At 38.2% G+C, this 20,963-nt stretch overlaps 1 protein-coding gene across 1 annotated transcript in view; it reads right to left on the bottom strand.

Annotated features, from left to right (window-relative positions):
- The window catches only part of LOC130915340 (toll-like receptor 2 type-1), a 47,236-nt gene extending 28,038 nt beyond the window's left edge, over positions 1-19,198 (bottom strand). Inside the window, exon 1 of the mRNA XM_057835300.1 lies at positions 19,093-19,198. The gene's annotated coding sequence lies outside the window, so the exon portion shown is untranslated. The remainder of the gene's footprint in view (positions 1-19,092) is intronic.
- Between the last annotated feature and the right edge of the window lie 1,765 nt (positions 19,199-20,963).

Here is a 20,963-nt window from a genome sequence, read left to right as displayed (position 1 = left end):
ACAATGTACATTCAAAGTAAAGATAGTCTAAAAACGGTTCAATATTTGTTGAAATGTCTTTTTTCTCATGTATATTTATAATTGCTCCTTACCTAAAAAAAAATGTTTCATCCGATTACTCGATTAATCAATGGAATTTTCAGTCGAATACTCAATTACTAAAATATTTGATAGCTGTTGCCGTAATTCATACCGTAAGTAATTAAAAAATACAGGACAAAGGTATTCCATTGAACACATACCTTCAAGCGGTAGTTCCCTGCTGCAGACTGTAAATGGACTCTATCAAAACATTTCCTCATGCTTTGTTATAGTGCTTGGCTCACGTGCAAGGAAGTTTTACAACTTCCCTCCACGTGGGTGTGTGTTTATGTGCGCTTCAGTGCTGATATATGAATTTAATGTTCCAAGTCCTATTGATTTTTGTTGCCGGTTCGATGTTGAGAGGAAAAGCCTGACATGAAAAATAGCTTATTTGTTTGTTTCTGACAGCATTAAAGATGGATGTCGCTGTACCTAAATATTACCTGGTTGGAAATGTAGTTGATGTTCTTTCGGGCAGCCACAAAATAATAATTTTGATAGATGATTAGTCATAGAGTATTTTTGCTCATCAATAAATCACGTTATTAAGAGGTAAATAACTCAGGGATTTACATTTAATTGCGCAAAGAAAATTAGAGATCTACCGATATGAGTTTTTCAGGATCGATACCAATAAAGGTTATTAGTATTTAGAGGGGCTAATATCCCATTTTTGGAGCTGATATTCATTTGAAGTAAAAGTTTAAAAATTGGCATTAAAAAATGGAATGATGCAAAAATGAAATTCCTAAAGCATGTTTATTGAATCACACAAATAAAAAATAATAGCTTAAGAAGTGCCTGAATTTCCTATACCCAGAAACATCTCTTATAAAGTTAAATAAAGGTTAAATAAATAGCCGTCCGGGAAAAAAAGTCTTTAACGTGTTACTGTCCCACCATGCCGCCTTCATAATGCCGCGCGCACACACACAATGAGTTGCCACAGCACACTAGTGTTTAACAAGCTAAATGATGATTGACACATTCGGCGTCCTTGAAGGCAGTGCTAACAAGCTTCTCTGGCAAGATCAAAACTTCAACGCCTGTCAATCATTGTTAACTTTAACAAGCAAAAGTCACAGTGCACTGCTGACCAAGAGAAGCAGCAGAAGGGAGAGTGAGGCTGTACGAGCCATGAAGCAGAAAAACAGAAATCTTTATTTTTTAAATTAAAAACCCGATTCCGATCCTCTGAAAAATGGCGGGATCCCTAGTCCTTTTCCGTAGTTTTAAATGGACTTTTTCATAACGGCCGGTCGGATTTTAAAAAACGGCTGATAACGATATACGTCAAATTTCCTAGTAACATAAGTATTAAGTAACAATCTTTTAATAGTGTACAGCATATTACAGTTTATATTATGTACTGTATTTATTAGAAATCCACCGATATGGGATTTTCAAATGCTGATACCAATATCTTGAAAATTTTCCGGCCGATTGCTGATATTTGAGGCCGATATACTTTTTTTTTTCTAAAGCACATAGTTTATAAAGGATTTTTTAAAATTGCTGCAACAGCTTCAAATTCACAGTGATGACCTGTGACTTAAAGGAACAATTTGGTCTAGTGCTACCAAACCAACGAACGCAGCACTTGGTTGCATGCCAAGCTAAAGCTAATGCTAACGCGATTGCTACATAATGCTAATAGTTACATTTAGAGTGCAAGGATCAATCAGTAAACACCTTAAAAGGCTGAAGCAACATTGTATATTCTCTCATGCAAGATAAAAAACATCTTACAATATTTACAAAACAGACAAGCCTGAAGCTTCATGTAACAGCCTGCCTTCAAGCTGCTGCTATATAGTAATATAAAATATAATCTAATAAAATGTATTAGTATAATATTATGATGAAATAAAGTTTATCATTTCTAATCAAAAGCAGATGTTTTCAGTTATTTTGATTAATTAGAAATCGGAGAATATATATATATATATATATATATATATATATATATTTTTTTTTTTTTTGTAAAAATTGTAATTGTAAAATTGTAAGTTCACCCCAAAAATAAAAAATAGAATATTAAGTGTTTTTCCTTTTTGTCGTCCTTTATTTATTTTAAATTAAATTGAGTAAAGAATATTGATTGTTCCTTTAGTGTTTCATTTTGCGTACCGTATTTTTTTTTTTTTTAACTTGTACCTGAGAATAAGTCGCACCAGCCGATAAATGTATGATGAGGTGGAAGAAAAACATGTAAGTCGCACCGGAGCATATTTCGCATATTTAGGGGGAAAATTTCAAACCAAAAAAAAATCCAACACCTATAACAGACACGTTATCTTAACCCTTAGATGCACAAGTTACTGGACCCTACACTCTTCCATAAGTGGGTCAAAAATGACCCATATTAGAACCAAAGTGTTTTTATGCCATTTTGGTGAAGAATAATCACTTGTATATTAATTAGTATGATATTTAGGGCCACACAAGAATGATTTGATGCTTGAAATATCTTTATGATTCAATTAACATTTAAAAAAAAAAAAAAACAGCAATAGACTTCATCCTTCCTTGTATTTTATCATCAATGATAAAGAGCTCCCATGCATCTTTTTGGTGAGCCAGCGGTGCTAAGCCCTTGTGGAGGCACTGACCGATTTCTGAGAATATTGTGGCTCTGTATTCTGCCCTGGTTGGGTGGTAATTCTCTTTAGTAAGAGCCCTACCAACTCATTCTGTTGGCCATGATTTGGACACTTTCTTCTTCAGAGGACACATAAGTGGAATCTTATAAGTCAGATTGATCCTGTTCAGTTGGATTTCCAAGTGGACAACTGCCACTGCCACCTGGACAATAGTCTGGGTCCTCATCATCAGACATTTCGGACACTTGAGTCCAACCCCGTCACTGCCTCTCCATCATCCAACATCTGTAGGACCATTTTAGCTGTAAATCTAGCACAAATCCGATGTTTTCGTGTTTTTCCGACTCGACTGAACAGGAAAAGTCGCATAAAAGTGGACCATTTTCAAATTCGATCAAGGTCACTTTCGTATGTGTTTAAAATCCCATCCAGGCCACATTTTTCCAGAATGTGGCTGCAGTCCGAACTGTCAAGTACCCCAAATTGGAATTAATGCAGCAATTAACATCAGCAAAGAGCGAGAGCGACAGGATGCTACGGTAGCGGTGCAGCTGTGCATTAGCGTTAGCGCCTAGCTTGAACGCGGCTTTTGGGGAAGGAGCGGGCTTGACAAGAGTCATAAAAAAATAAAATGGGTTGAGAATAAGCCTGACAATGCTCGGTTTTCTCTCTGCTCCAGTGCTCCTGCACATGCGGGCCAGTTTGCTGAGCGCATCTCGGACAGCGAATTAGAGCGCATGTGTGATACTTGAACTGGCTCAATGGACAAAGGCAGTCTGAACGGTTACGCCCAAAAAAACAGATATGACAAAAAATGAAATTGTGCATTAGGACCAGCAGTATGAACCTAGCCTCAGTTAGCTAGCTAGTTATGAAGTAGGTTAATTTGTTGATAAATAATAATAAAGAGTCATGAAAGACACACACACAAAATACTATATGGACATAATACTTACAGTACACGTATCAGCTCTTGCTGTGTAAAATAATCTTCTTAAGGGATGTCACTTTTTACATACCTAGTCTGTGTGGTCCACGGTAAATTTATGCCTGACAGCCAAAGTTGATAAGAATGAAAGATTTCCATTGGATTCCATAGAAAACGCATGTGGGTCATTTTTGACCCACTTGTGGAAGCTTAGGGTAGTAATACAAAAATGACAATTTCTTCAAATGTATAAAAAGTTCATCAAAAATTTGAATGGCATGATATCAAAAACACGTTTCTTGGGGAATACCTGGAATATGAATTGATAACAATTTTTCATTCCGAAGATATCTCAAGAAAAAAACCTCACCGGGTCATTTTTGACCCACTTATGCATCTAAGGCTTAAAAGGCAATTTAAAATAAGAATCGAAAAACCACACACTGAATAAGTGTAGGGTATGCTAACGTTACAATTTCTTTTCGGTGTTTTGAGTACAAGTCAAACCCCCAAACTATGGAGGGAAAAAAAAAACTGACTTTTTGTTCGAAAAAAAAGTTATATATAAAGAGGCATATATGAATAGAAAAAATGCGAATAAGAATTTTTACTAATAAAAGGCTGGAAAGAGATGATTTGGATTTTTAGTTCAACAACGTCTCTCAACGATTCATCGACCGTCCAATAAATGGCAGCGAATGAGTTAAATGGCTTGGTTTATACTATTTTTACATCACCAAATGCTTTGGCGATCATCCACAAAACGCCCACCGTCAGTATGTGGAGTCTGTTTCAGCTAACACTCAATACAATACTATTTAAACCAGTTTAAAAAAAAAAAAATAGAATCATCATGCTGAGGGTGTCGAAGAGAGTAATTTGATAGACATCTCAGACAGTCGCTGTTGGATTAGATTTTATATGTATTTTCCCTTTTGATTTTGAACCACCGTGAGTTGCCATGGTTACATTCCTCATGTGTACACAGCCGGTCGACTCTTGAATAGCCAATTTCTTTCCAACCGCTTTCCAATTTAAAAAATGGCATGTTTTGGACGCCTTATTAGTTTGCCAGTTTCCACGCATTGAACTACTTGACCTGCAAATGTTTTCAACGAAATCTGTGGGTTTTGACAGGGTATTTCTGAAGGGTGAAACAGTTTCCTGTGTGGGCAAGAATCTGTATTGTGTGAATGTGTGTCCTTGGGCTGGTTTACTATTAACTGGTACGGTAGCTTTGGTAAGACTGAGTCACATGGAGGAAGTTTTGATGCATCTTGCTCTGGAGCTTATCAGTGGGAGGAATGGTCAGGCTTTATCTGAGTGACACATTGGCATTGCTGCGTCAATCAATAAAGGGGTAGCTTTGGAAAAACTGGGTCATGTGCTCTATTGTGTTATTCATTTCCTGTCAATAGGTTCACATGCATGATGCATCGTAGCTGGAAGTTCAGACAGCTGGCTGGCATTGATGGAGGTCGGTGTCTGATCAATTTAAAGTGGGTGGCTGGCACTATTTTTCCGTTGCTAGCCCTCCCACTTCAAATGGATGGGACGTCTACGAGTGACACTCTTTTAGAGACTCTTTAACTCTTGTATTGTGTTTTATGACTCCAACTGAAAATACTCAACCTTTGCAGTATATTGTTTTTGGGTTAAGCAAAATACATGAGTTCTTTTATAATAATAATAACAATACATTTTATTTCTAGAGCGCTTTTCAAAACACACAAAGATGCTTCACAAGAGACATGGAATCACAGTACGATAAAAAGGTATTAAAAGGATAAAAAATTAAAAGCACAATTAAAAGAAGTAAAAATATAACAGTTTGGGGTTATGGTGGGTAAGAAAGAGTGAACAGGTGTGTTTTCAGTCTAGGTTTGAAAAGTGATAGAGTAGATATGCTGCGGAGATCAGGGGGTAGGGAGTTCCAGAGCTGGGGGGCGCAATGACTAAAAGCTCTGGAACCAAAGGTGGAGAGGCGGACATGGGGGACGGAGAGGGGAAGAATAGTGGTAGAGCGAAGTGAACGGGTTGGATTGTTTAGACGGAGAAGATCGCAAAGGTAGGGAAGGGCCAGGGCATGGAGTATTTGACATTGAGTATTTTGACATAACCAAACTTGAAAATGGGTCCATTCTGACCCCAAACACAATATGAGGGTTAAAGACTCTTTATCCCATGTATTGTGCTTCGGTCAAAATTAGGCATGTGCCAGTGTGAGATTCTGACGGTATAATAGTCTTAATTCATTTGTTCCCAAAAACGTATAAATACGTTCTATTTTTAATTGTTTCAGTGTCCCAAAAACGTATTTGTACGTCTTTTACGTTTTTTTCCACAAGAGACATCTCTAGGTTCTGATGCAACTTTGCTCCAAAGCACAATGCTCAAAATCCATTTTAAAGCAATGAAACTGGCCACTGGAGGGCAGTAGCGCATTTGGTAAGAACTCATATTTGACCATGTAAGGAAGTGAATGAAGAGAAATAGTCAGGAAACGGAAGTTGGGAGAAGTAAGAAGCGTGAGAAAAATGTGGAGAACGATATAAAACACAAGGCACATGCCCCACACAAGTTCCCAAGGTGAATTCTATTATGAGGTAGTGGTCACTACAAAAGAAAGATAAAAAAAAAAATCTATCTTGATGAGAGGCGATGATGAGGGAAAAATTTACCGCGCAGCCGCGGCCACAACAGTGTCATCTCTCAGTTCAATAGTGTAGTTATGTGTAAATAAAGTGTTACTTTGCTATCAAAAGCTCTATTTGTCTTGTTGTTTATGTTATTTTGTAAAAGGAAAACATTATTCAGATGTTTGGGATGTCACAAAAGCAAAAAAATAGCTGTGTTAAAGTCAAAGTTACGGTATTGGCCCGAATATAAGACGGTGTTTTTTTTGCATTGAAATAAGATTGAAAAAGAGGGGCTCGTCTTATATTCGCGGTCTAGACATTATACCCATTCACGATGCTGGATGGCGCCAGATATCATTGAAGCGATGTTCCGTCATGACAGATCTCAGCTACTTTCCTCGTTCACGACGCTTGATGGCGCCAGATATCATTGAAGCGATATTTTGTCATGACAGATCTCAGCTACTCTCAAGTTTAACCGGTTGCATTATTTTATTGCAATATTTTTCCTTATTATCGCAATAGAATTTTCTGTGGGCCTTGCAAAATCAGTCAAAATCCAGTAAAACGGCCGGGAGCAAAGGGGATTGCTCCGGTGAAAATGACTGGGAGTGAACGAGTTAAGCAAAAATATCACAGTTTCACAGTATCATGGAATTGCAATTGGCTCTAAAATGTGTTACTTTGCGATAACTTGTTTTCCATTGAATAGGATTTTTATTTTTCAAAACATATTACAAAATTGGAACATATGTATAACATTGAGTTAAAATTAAAAATTTGAAAAAAAAAATTTAATTCCTGAAATATTATAAATAAAATAGAGCTGAAACGAATACTCGAGCAACTGGAGTTTAAAAACCAATCCGAGTAATTTTATTCACCTTGAGGAATTGTTTAATTTTGCCAGCTCTAAGCATCACGTTTTGCTCTCACTACTTTTAATGCGGGACAACGTGCTGACGTAACGTGCGTAGAAGAAGAAGCAATTAAAAAAAAAAAAAACTTACTGCATCTGACAGACGCTACAAACTTGCTACAACGTTGCTAAAAACTACGCCCGCGTGATGCTACAGTGGTAGCAGGTAGCGTCTGATAGATATCACATGTATTTAGAACTAGATGCGAACTGACAGACTCGGCCGCGTCTTGGCAGCGTTAGTAAACAGCCGCCATCTTTAAGCAATAGACTTCTCAGCGCTAATAAATATTACTGTCACTCGCTCACGTAACGTTAGCCCTTTGGAGGGCTGTGTTTCGATTAATTATGACCACTGTCGATGCGTGGCTAACGTGTCTTACATACAGTTGTGGTCAAAAGTTTACATACACTTGTGAAGAACATAATGTCATGGCTCTCTTGAGTTTCCAGTTATTTCTACAACTCTGATTTTTCTCTGATAGAGTGATTGGAACAGATACTTCTTTTTCACCAAAAACATTCATGAAGTTTGGTTCTTTTATGACTTTATTATGGGTTAACAGAAAAAGTGATCAAATCTGCTGGGTCAAAAATATACATACATGGATCTGAAAAAGCGACTTGAACAAGTCAGGAAAGTCACTTGGAGCCATTTCAAAGCAGCTGCAGGTCCCGAGAGCAACAGTGCAAACAATTGTTTGTAAGTATAAAGTGCATGGCACTGTTTTGTCACTGCCACGATCAGGAAGAAAACGCAAGCTATCACCTGCTGCTGAGAGAAAATTGGTCAGGAGGGTGAAGATTCAACCGTGAATCACCAAAAAGAAGATCTGCCAAGAATTAGAAGCTGCTGGAACACAGATGTCAGTGTCCACAGTCAAGCGTGTTTTGCATCTCCATGGACTGAGAGGCTGCCGTGCAAGAAGGAAGCCCTTGCTCCAAAAGCGGCACCTTAAGGCTCGACTGAAGTTTGCTGCTGATCACATGGACAAAGATAAGACCTTCTGGAGGAAAGTTCAGACCAAACAAAAATCGAGCTGTTTGGCCACAATGCCCAGCAATATGTTTGGAGGAGAAAAGGTGAGGCCTTTAACCCCAAGTACTCCATGCCTACCGTCAAGCACGGTGGTGGTAGTATTATGCTGTGGGGCTGTTTTGATGCCAATGGAACTGGTGCTTTACAGAGAGTAAATGGGATAATGAAGAAGGAGGATTACCTTCAAATTCTTCAAGATAACCTAACGTCATCAGCCCGAAGATTGGGTCTTGGGCGCAGTTGGGTGTTCCAACAGGACAATGACCCCAAACACACATCAAAAGTTGTAATGGAATGGCTAAATCAGGCTAGAATTAAGGTTTTCGAATGGCCTTCCCAAAGTCCTGACTCAAACCCCATTGAGAACTTGTGGACAATGCTGAAGAAACAAGTCCATGTCAGAAAACCATCAAATTTAACTGAACTGCACCAATTCTGTCAAGAGGAGTGCTCAAAGATTATACCAGAAGCTTGCCAGAAGCTTGTGGATGGCTACCAAAAGCACCTAATTGAAGTGAAAATGGCCAAGGGACATGTTACCAAATATTAGCGCTGCTGTATGTATATTTTTGACCCAGCAGATTTGATCACTTTTTTCTGTTCACCCATAATAAAGTCATAAAAGAACCAAACTTCATCAATGTTTTTTGTGACAAAGAAGTATCTGTTCCATTCACTCTATCAGAGAAAAATCAGAGTTGTAGAAATAATTGGAAACTCAAGAGAGCCATGACATTATGTTCTTCACAAGTGTATGTAAACTTTTGATCACAACTGTACAGGCTTTATTTAATCTGTGAAAACATGGCGCTGTAGAGTGGTGAGGGTGTAAAATAAAACTTAATAATGCTCACTGTCAATTTTAGCTCAGTAGTCATTGCTGGATAAAACACCAAGTAGCACTGGTCACTAATGTGCTCCAATACAGCAGGTATCATACATTTATTTTGAACACTGCAAAAACTCAAAATCCTATCAGAACTTAGTTTAGACTAACTTAAAACTTAACTAGAACTTAAAAATAACTTGACACAAATGGAAATTCAATTTAAACACGTGAGGAAAAACACCTAACTTTTGAGTGATGTCTGTTATCAAGCGTAATGATATTTTCAAGTAAGAAATATGTACATTGAAAATAGACATTGACTGAAAATGGTTTAATATAAGATGAAATCTCTTGTTTTCTCGTGTATATTTATAATTGCTCTTACCTAATCTCCCTTACCTAAAAAAAATGTTTTATTTGATTACGGTACTCGATTAATCGATAGAATCGTCAGTCGATTACTTGATTACTAAAACATTCAATAGCTGCAGCCCTAAAATAAATGCAGTCCATTAGGTGGGACTAAACCCACAGCAACAGCTCAACATTATTACCATCAGAAAAAAAAAATTGAATTATTTTCCATAAAAAGCATGTATGTATGACTCGTGTCATGTTTACCTTATACACACGCCCTCTTTCTCAAAACAGTTGCCAGAGAGAAGAAAAAAACACATTTTACCATTGCTAGATACTAAACACTCTGGAGTTAACTCTCGTAGCTGGTGGGAAACGTTCATGAGAGTGTTTACTAACCTTTAATTTTGTATAAATGCGAAATCATATTGGAGGTTTTGCCTCCACGGCAGCCATGTTTTACATTTTGGTTGGCCCTCCTCCTCTAAGCTGCGGCCGTCTAACTTTTCTGTAGTCGAAGTATTCCCGTAAAAAGTTAAGGAGTTTCACCTCCTCCAGTCATCGTGTTGCACAGCTGACTCACTGACAATGATAAATAGCTGATACCTTAGGGACGGGATGCCTAGTCACAATACACAATCAAATCAAATCTCAGAAGTGTGAAACATACAGTAACCATACCACAGTATTTTGCCATATCGTGTTAACCCCCCCCCCCCCCCCCCAACACACATTTTGGCACACTTTGTCCCCCCTAGTGGTGCGTAAGTGTAACTAGTTTGCTGAGCTCCAGCTCATTCTACAGACATTATCACATGACTACTCACGGATTGTGTTGGGGTCACAATACAAGGGTTAAAGAGTCTTTAAAAACTACATGATCAGATGTTTATCATCGTCACTGACAGTGAATATTTGCAAAATAAATTAAAAAGTATTGAGGAATGTATAGGTACTTGAAAATAATAATAGCTAAAAAAAAAGAGACTAAATAGAGAAAACTAATAAAAATACAACTAAAAATAGGTAAGTTCTGAATACAAAAAAATTAGGGCTGTCAAACGATTAAAATTTTTAATCGAGTTAATTACAGCTTAAAAATTAATCGTAATTAATCGCAATTCAAACTATCTATAAAATATGCCTTTTTTTCTGTAAATTATTGTTGGAATGGAAAGATAAGACACAGGACGGATATATACATTCAACATACGATACATAAGTACTGTATTTGTTTATGATAACAATAAATCAACAAGATGGCATTAACATTATTAACATTCTCTTAAAGCGATCCATGGATAGAAAGACTTGTAGTTCTTAAAAGATAAATGTTAGTACAAGTTATAGAAATTTTATATTAAAACCCCTCTTAATGTTTTCGTTTATTTAAAATTAGTAAAATTTTCAATCAAAAAATAAACTAGTATCTCGCCATTGTTGATGTCAATAATTACACCATGCTCACTCCCCAAACCCATAAAATCATTTGGACCCAAGCACCAGCAGAGGGCCCCAAACAACAAAAAACAAGTAACAAGCGGACATTACACTGCTGTCATTTTAATCTATTTGAGCGGGGTATGTGCGTTAATTGCGTCAAATATTATAACGTGATTAATTTAAAAAATTAATTAACACCTGTTAATGCGATCATTTTGACAGCCCTAAAAAAAATTAAAAATAAAAGAAATTGAAAAAAATATAGAAAATCAAATAAAAATAAAATTATAATAGGTCACAAAAATTACATACATATATAAAAATGATTAAAATTAAAGAATTAAAAAATTATTAATTCCTCCTTTTGTCATGTTATTATTTTTGTTTTTAAAAACTATATATATTTGATTTTGTATTTTTAAATATGAGGGTTTTCAAATTTTTAGCTGTATGTTTCAATTTTCTTTCTAGTATTTTTCATCTATACTATTTAGGGTTGTCCTCGATCTGATCACGTGATCGTAAATCTGGCGAATCGCGCCAGTTTTCAGAGGATCAGAATCGGATGAAAAGGATCAGGTTTTTAATACTAAAAAATATTTGGTTTTCGGCTATATGCTCGCACAGTGCCACAGCCTCTCACCTTCCCTCCTGCTAAGCAGTGCGACCAAACTGTTTTTCTTGGTTACCTGTGCAACTAGCGTTTGGTACTTAAAGGTAACGATGAGTGACAGCTTTGTAGCTTTGATCTGGCCAGAGAAACCTCGGTAGCTCTTCAATCAAAGGCACAAACGTGTCGGACTCGGGTGAAAAATTATGCGATCGGGACATCCCTAATGCTAATGTTTATTGACATACTTATGGTTTCATCCAATGCTTCTACTCACAGCAGAAGGATGATTGGGCGCCACAAGATCCGATGTCCAGCGTCGTCAATGGTACTGAAGGGGTTTATTGTATATTCAGGCATCGAGGGGTTAATGATCCTGAGGCGATTGTTAGCTGTGCTAGCCGACAATGTTTTTGTGCTCTTTTGTTGAACGCCACAATATGCCAGCAAAATGTGGTAGGTTCTTGTTAAATTCCCCCAAAACAAAGTCACGTATGCTAAGTGCAGTCATTTGCATGCCTGTGGCTTATGCAATGATTTATTTATTTAACCTTTGACCCAAAGGTATGTGCTTCTGAGCTCGTTCACCTGTAAAAATCTACAAGGGAAGTAGTGAGGAATTTGCTGGCAAGTGTGGCAATGCTAGATTATCTGTTTTGACAGAAAGCCATAAAGACCGTGGACAAAAACTAAATATTCGTTGATATGGTAGCTAATGCCAGTTAATTCTAACGGGGTACATTGGCTGATTGACTTTAACGCCCGCGTTTCACTGCGTTCTCGCGGCGGCCACGTTGTCGCGCCGTTGACGTTTCTGGGTTATACTGTCCTTCCGTGTTGGTACTTATTATAGTAGAGATGACTGAGTAAATATAATCTACACAAAGAAACTGTAACCTGATCGACTCACAGCCTCGAAAAGTAAGGGTTAGATTACGTCAGAAACTCGTCCGGTACGCCTCCGTTCCGAACCGAGCACCACTTACCGATAATACAATACAAATACATGTACCGTTACACCCTTAATTATTAACTTTCCAATGGTTTTATCATAAACCACAACACATACTCACATACAACATATACTCATATATTCTTTCTGCTGTGTTGAAGGATAATCGTAAGAGTAGAGCAGTATACTGAAAACTCTACATTCAGACTTGCCGGTAAGCTGTAAAAACGAATAATAAATGATCCCATAAATCCAAGGTTTTGTAGGGAAAAATATTTTAAATTGTTGCTGTTTTCTTGCGCAAGCAGCATGCTGTGAGTCACAAGCTAACTTGTTCCAAAGTAGCATCCTGTTGCTTTTTAGGCTGCTAAAATCTTTAACACTATCTGTTTTAGACGCGGACTTGCGACACGGCCTTGTTAGGTGTTTTTATGATCTCGTAGAAGTAAAAATGAGTCAAAGCAGACAGAGTGCCGCAATCAGCACTTCTCGAGTCCTCCGGGCTATCTCTGCTGTTATTTTGTACTGAAGAATGTGAATGTTATTTGTGCTCAAGCCATGCTTAGTCATGCATGGGGAAAATAACCTCGTTCACGAGTTCAGAATTAGAGCCTTTCCGACAAAACTACTGATAAAGCTATAAGCTAAATCACACTATAAAAACAAATCGCGGAAAACTATCCTGGCAACTCAAGCTGCTGTGTTGTTTTAGCAGATATGGCAGCTTGAAAACAGGAGACGACAGCTCTCGCAACCTGGCCCAATTGCAACATTTAAAACAACACTTGGTGACTTTTGAGTATAGCTCGATTTTAGTGACGCTGGTGGACAAAAGCAGTCGTGTTTTGCCTTAAGGAAGACTGTGTTTCCCATGAGGACCAGCGCTGCGTTTCCCATGAGGTCCAGCGCACACATGTATAGTGACGTAAAATCATAATGGTCGCCTGCAGATGGATTGAACAACATTTCTGTTTCCAGCGGCTGTGTGAAAGATGAAAAGTAATAAGGTAATGAATCCAGTTGTGGTTAAACAATAGCACATGACGGTTAGTAACCGTTTGGCTTAGCATGGCTAACCACCCCGCCCACCCGAACTATTCAGCGCTGACGACTTCACGCCAGCGAGTGAAAACCGTGGCAATGTTTATTCTGTATATGCTAGTCCTTTCTTTTTCCTTCTCAGACAAAACTTTTTGTTTCTGTCGCTCTGCCTTCCTTGCAGGATTCGCACGAAAGCGTTAGCATTAGGGTTGTTCCAATCATGTTTTTTTGCTCCCGATCCCAATCATTTTAGTTTGAGTATCTGCCGATCCCGATATTTCCCCATCCGATTGCTTTTTTTTTTTTTGTTGCTCCCAATTCTATTCCAATCATTCCCAATAATTTTTCTTGATCATATACATTTTGACAATGCATTAATAAAAAAATGAATAAAACTCGGACAAATATATACATTCAACATACAGTACATAAGTACTGTATTTGTTTAGTATGACAATAAATCCTCAAGATGGCATTTACATTATTAACATTCTTTCTGTGAGAGGGATCCACGGATAGAAAGACTTGTAATTCTTAAAGGATAAATGTGACTTTGTATATTGTGACTAAATATAGCCATCTAGTGTATTTGTTGAGTTTTCAGTAGACGATACTGTAGCCAGGGGCGGACTGGTAATCTGTGGGTTCTGGAGGATCACAGAACGGCCGGTGCCCTGGACGGCCGGCGGCCGCCATTCATTATGCATCACTGTTTTTATCCCCCCATCCTCTGATTATCTACAGTTCGCATCCAATCCGACAGGTGGCAGCAATGCGCCTGGCTTTTCACCGCCAATCTGATAGACTAGGAACGACGAAAGCACAGAGTAGCCTTCATTGGTTCCTTCCTTGTGGAAGCAAAATAGCGACGAGTGTTAATGCACAATATGGATGGTGGTGGCAAAAAAACTGAAAAGAGCAGGGTGGCGCGGAGAAGGTTAGAGAGAAAAAATTAAAGAAACTGGAGAGTGAAGCATTAAAATGTCATAAATCGACAAATATTTTCGCAAGCAGCAGTCTGGCTGCAACGGCCACGTCGGGTAACAACAGCTCAGCTCCCGGCGATGGTGAGAGGGAGCTGCAGCCGCTCTGACGTGCAGACGGTGCTGGGAGAGAGAAAAGAAGAGGGAGGGGGCAACGATAAACTGTTGGAAGTTCCCCAGACAAGCGCAGGGCAAGTAAATTGGGATGAAGAGGGTTACTTGCTCTGTAAACTGGCAATTGTTATCCATCAGGTAGCTACATTTTAAATCAAATAAATGACAATTAAAGGGTTAGTGCCAGCTAGTCGATGTACCCGTTTGCAATCGTGTCAAGTTACAGTATGCTAGTCCTACTATCCCTCTCCTAAGAAAAAATATTTTAGCCGTAAAACAATGTATGCACACTCAGCATAGCAATATTAATTCAGAAGAAATATAACAAAATATTAATAAAATGAATGGTTTTACTTTAAAGTTTAGGTAGTTAAATTGATGTTATATACATTATTAATCATTTATATATCGTTTTGTTTTCTGGTTAATACTTTCTAATGAAGTTTATGTATACAGGATTTGTCTTGAAATGTGTATTGTATTTTCATTGAAATTTATTATTTGTATGGCAAGATTAATTATGGCAGGGGTCTCCAAACCGGTCCTCAAGGGCCGCTGTGGGGCCTGGTTTTTGTTTTAACCGATCGAGTACCGACAGTTTAACCAATGAAGTTTCTGCTAAAACAAGCAGCACCTGACTGCAATCAACTGATTACACTTGTAAGACACCAGATTGGTGCAGAGGTTTTGTCTTGTTTTGTTGGAATGAAATCCTGCGCCCGCCGCAGCCCTATGTGGAATAGTTTGGAGACCACTGAATTATGGCATAAACAATGAAGTCATTTTATAGACAGAGATCTATAGAGATATATTATAATCAATTGGATACGTAAAACTTGCTTTGAAAAATAAATTCTTTCATTTGTTTATTCAGGTTGATCATAGAGCTAGTACAGAAAATGAATCCAACTCCAGTTCAGCCTTGCAGTACTTTGAGCGCCCGTAGTCAGACAGTCACAGTCTAGACACATTTTCTTCATTTTTCTCTCAAAGTGCACGAAATTGGTGCATTTTACAATAAAATGTAAAAAAAAAAAAAAAAAAAAAAATTCCCCCGGGAGGGGCATGTTCCAGGACCCCCCTATGGGGTCTGTGTTTCCCTTCGTATAGCGATTCTTATGGGCTGGGCTGAGTCAAAGTCCAGGGCTGCTTTTTAGTCCCAGTCCGCCCCTGACTGTAGCCATTTAACTGTTCTGCCCAAATGCATGATGGGAAGTGCAACCATGACTCAGCGTAGTGGCACCAATTGATATATCTTCTCTGCTTTGGGTAACAATAGACGGTGTTAAGAAAATGATCAACTACAACCGTTCTTCCCCACATTGCCTCCCACGTTATTTCCAAGTGCTGAGAGGGGGATTGTAAGGCTTTGGTCAAATAAAAATAGACTCCAAAGGCTGTCAAAATTCTCTCTACCCATCATACGCTTCCTTTTTGCTCTATATATAGGTAAAATGGCACCTTTATAGATTGAACGCGACAATGCGTGAGTGGGTCGTGCAGCGCATGCAATAATTATTTAACGTGATTAATGGAAAAAAAATAAATTACCACTGTTAACGCAATAAATTTGATAGCCCTACTTTAAGCCAAAACTACTCTGGATGAGTGTAAGACACTTTGTCTGTAACGTTAAATACAATTAGAAAACGATTAAAATAAAAAAAAAAAATATATATATATATATATATATATATATATATAAATATATATTTTTTAAAAAAGGCATGTCCGATATTTTTTTGCCGATTCCGATACTTTGAAAATGACGTGATTGGACCCGATCGATCGGCATCCCGGACATCTTTAGTTAGCATCAACTTCCATCTTCATGATAATTTGTAGGTTTTTTTTGTGTGTGTGGCTGGGTTAATGCCACCCTCCTCAAAGTTAATTTTTGCCGGTGAAAGCGATATACAGTGAGGCAAATAAATATTTAGTCGACCACTAATTGTGCAAGTTCTCCCACTTGAAAATGTTAGAGCGGCCTGTAATTGTCAACATGGGTAAACCTCAACCATGAGAGACAGAATGTGGGGAAAAAATTTCAGAAAATCACATTGTTTGTTTTTTTAAAGAATTTATTTGCAAATCATGGTGTAAAATAAGTATTTGGTAAATACCAAAAGTTCATCTCAATACTTTGTAATGTACCCTTTGTTGGCAATAACGGAGGCCAAACGTTTTCTGTAACTCTTCACAAGCTTTTCACACACTGTTGGTGGTATTTTGGCCCATTCCTCCATGCAGATCTCCTCTAGAGCAGTGATGTTTTGAGGCTGTTGTTGGGCAACACAGACTTTCAACTACCTCCACAGATTTTCTATGGGGTTGAGATCTGGAGACTGGCTAGGCCACTCCAGGACCTTTAAATGCTTCTTACGAAGCCACTCCCTGGCTGTGTGTTTGGGATCATTGTCATGCTGAAAGACCCAGCCACATGCCCTTGCTGATGGAAGGAGATTTTCACTCAAAATCTCTCGATACATGGCCCCATTCATTCTTTCCTTTACACAGATCAGTCGTCCTGGTCCCTTTGCAGAAAAATATCCCCAAAGCATGATGTTGCCACCCCCATGCTTCACAGTGGGTATGGTGTTCTTCGGATGCAATTCAGTATTCTTTCTCCTCCAAACGCGAGAACCTGTGTTTCTTCCAAAAAGTTCTATTTTGGTTTCATCTGACCATAACACATTCTCCCAGTCCTCTTCTGGATCATCCAAATGCTCTCTAGCGAACCGCAGACGGGCCTGGACGTGTACTTTCTTCAGCAGGGGGACACTTCTGGCAGTGCAGGATTTGAGTCCCTGGCGGCGCATTGTGTTACTGCTAGTAGCCCTTGTTACTGTGGTCCCAGTTCTCTTTAGGTCATTCACTAGGTCGCCCTGAGTGGTTCTGGGATTTTTGCTCACCGTTCTTATCATTTTGACGCCACGGGGTGAGATCTTGCATGGAGCCCCAGATCGAGGGAGATTATCAGTGGTCTTATATGTCTTCCATTTTCTAATAATTGCTCCCACAGTTGATTTCTTTACACCAAGCGTTGTAGCTATTGCAGATTCAGTCTTCCCAGCCTGGTGCAGGTCTACAATTTTGTCTCTGGTGTCCTTTGACAGGTCTTTGGTTTTGGCCATAGTGGAGTTTGGAGTGTGACTGACTGAGTTTGTGGACAGGTTTCTTTTATACCGATAATGAGTTAAAACTAGGGCTGTCAAAATTATCGCGTTAACAGGCGGTAATTAATTTTTTAAATTAATCACGTTAAAATATTTGACGCAATTAACGCACATGTCCCGCTCAGACAGATTTAAATGACAGTAGAGTGAAATGCCCACTTGTTAATTGTGTTTTATGAAGTTTTGCCGCCCTCTGATGGCGCTTGGGTGCGACTGATTTTATAGGCTACAGCACCCATGAGCATAGTGTAAGTAATTATTGACATCAACAATGGCGGGCTACTTGTTTATTTTTTGATTGAAAATTTTACAAATTTTATTAAAACGAAAACATTAAGAGGGGTTTTAATATAAAATTTCTATAACTTGTACTAACATTTATCTTTTAAGAACTACAAGTCTTTCTATCCATGGATCGCTTTAACAGAATGTTAATAATGTTAATGCCATCTTGTTGATTTATTGTTATAATAAACAAATACAGTCCTTATGTACCGTATATGAATGTATATATCCATCTTGTGTCTTATCTTTCCATTCCAACAATTTATTTTACAGAATATATATATATAATTTACAGAAAAATATGGCATATTTTATAGATGGTTTGAATTGCGATTAATTGTGATTAATTACCATTAATTAATTTTTAAGCTGTATTTAACTCGATTAAAAATTTTAATTGTTTGACAGCCCTAGTTAAAACAGGTGCCATTAATACAGGTAACGAGTGGAGCCTCATTAGACCTCGTTAGAAGACGTTAGATCTCTTTGACAGCCAGAAATCTTGCTTGTTTGTCGGTGACCAAGTACTTATTTTCCACTCTAATTTGGAAATCTTTAAAAATCAAACAATGTGATTTTCTGGGTTTTTTTCCACATTCTGTCTCTCATGGTTGAGGTTTACCCATGTTGACAATTACAGGCCTCTCTAATCTTTTCAAGTAGGGGAACTTGCACAATTGGTGGTTGACTAAATACTTATTTCCCCTACTGTAGACCCCCTCAAGATATAAAAGAGGTGTAATTCAACTAGTTATCAGTCGATGTATCATCACAAATGTGATGAAATTTTTTTATAAAGGTTGAAAAGTTACCTACTTTTGCTGTGGAGCCCTGTTTTTAAATTTTGGCAGCTTTGGTCCTCCTTACTTACACCCTTATTGCCTGCATGTGAAAATTCCTTCAGCCATTTATTTTGCACTAGCTCTTCACAGACCAGCCAAAACAGTTTCATTTTGTTTGCCACTTTTTGGCCTTTAGCCACCAATTGAGCAACACTACTTTGAACAACATGAGCATCCATTCAACAACAACACAAACTGGGTATTAAATTGCAGTAATTGTGTTAAGATGTTTAGTTTTTCCAACTCACCAGCTCAGCGGGGTGGTCAAGCTCTTGCTTGTTTTCGTTCGGGTGGCCGCACAGTCAAACTCGGGCAGTGTGTCAGACCAGTTTGCGTCTCCCTCCCTTTTTCCTTTCTCTGTGTGTGAGTATTTATTGTGTGTGATGTTCAGGAATGTGGAACTGCCTCCAAAACTTGACTTCTTTTTTTCACTCTGCCTACTCTTTGAAAGTCAAACTATCTCCTTGTTGCATGAAAAAATGTTTTTTTTTTCTCCTTTTAGTCCTTTCTTATGATTAGATTTTTGACTGTTGTATTTGACAAAACCGCTCGGAAAACTTTCTCTTGACAACTTTTCCTTCAGTATAAAATTGCAGTATATATCACTTGACAGAATAGAAAAAGCATGACGAAGCTTTTATTAGTCGCACAATGGGAAATTTCCAGTTTTTACAGAGGCATAATACGACAACATCAGGAAGTAACATTCATACGTTCTGGTAAATTGACACTTGAGAGAGATTAACGCATTGTTGATTTAACATACAAGCGCGATTTTCAAGAAATGAGCTGCCCTTTGTTTGGTAAGTGACTTTTGTTCATAAAAAAAAAAAAAAAATGAAATAAAATAAAGACCTCACGTAAGCCATAACATTCACATTTGGTACATAATCTACATGTCCCCAAAAATATGATTAATATGTAATTATGATGATATTATTGATGGGAGCTTTGCATGTAATGCAAAAGCTACCATCTACAGTGGTATGAAAATGTATCTGAACATTTTGGAATTTCTCACATTTCTGCATAAAATCACAGTCAGTGTGAGCCGATCTTTGTCAAAATCACACAGATGAAAAAACAGCGTCTGCTTTAACTAAAACCAACCAAACATTTATAGGTTTTTATAGAATAATGAGGATAGTATGCAAACAATGACAGAAGGGGGGAAAATAAGTAAGTGATTGTATCCCCCCCCCCCCCCCCCCCCATTGGCAGCAATAGCTTCAACCAGACGCTTCCTGTAGCTGCAGATCAGTCTGGCATATGGATCAGGACTAATCTTGGCCCATTCTTCTCTAAAAAACTGCTGAAGTTCAGTCAGATTCCTGGGATGTCTGGCATGAATTGCTGTCTATTAGAGCTGAAACGAATACTCGAGCAACTAGTGTAACTCGAGTTTAAAAATTGATCCGAGGAATTTTATTCACCTCGAGTAATCGTTTATTTTGACAGCTCTAAGTATCACGTTTTGCTCGGACTACTTTTAAAACTACAGCCGCTACAAACGACGCCGACGTTGCTAAATACCTGCCCGCATGATAGCAGGTAGCGTCTGATAAGTCTCATAGAGATCACATGTATGTTGAACTAGATGCGAAATGACAGACTCGGCCGCGTCTGGGCAGCGTTAGTAAACAGCCGCCATCTTAAAGCAGTAGAGCGCTAAGCGCTAATAAAGAGCGCTAATATCTGACAGATATTCATCATCATCATCCAAAGAACAAAATCCACCCAGAAAACAAATGTAACTCCATATATTCCATGCAAATCATACAATAAATCATATTTCGGGGAGACAGGGAGGAGGTTTATCACAAGAAAAACAGAACACAAGAAGGAATGTGAGAAGGAGACAATAATGAGACAATAAAGACGATAAAAGTACAAGCACAACAGGAACATCACAAGTCAGCCATCATCAATCACTGCGAAAGTGAAAACCTCAACAACCAAAACAACCAATAACTATTGTCTGGGATAAAAGACAAATTCAACTAATCACGCAGGATAAATTGCTTATTGCCTTGTTGACCAAAACAAACACCGAACAAAGATGGCAGCGACACTTAGACTAAGAGGGTTACACAGGGCCCCTTCTTGGTCCCTGCCACCG

This window comes from Corythoichthys intestinalis, chromosome 4 (assembly GCF_030265065.1).
Source record: "Corythoichthys intestinalis isolate RoL2023-P3 chromosome 4, ASM3026506v1, whole genome shotgun sequence".
NCBI lineage: Eukaryota > Metazoa > Chordata > Actinopteri > Syngnathiformes > Syngnathidae > Corythoichthys > Corythoichthys intestinalis.
This window is presented reverse-complemented; position numbering and strand designations above follow the sequence as displayed.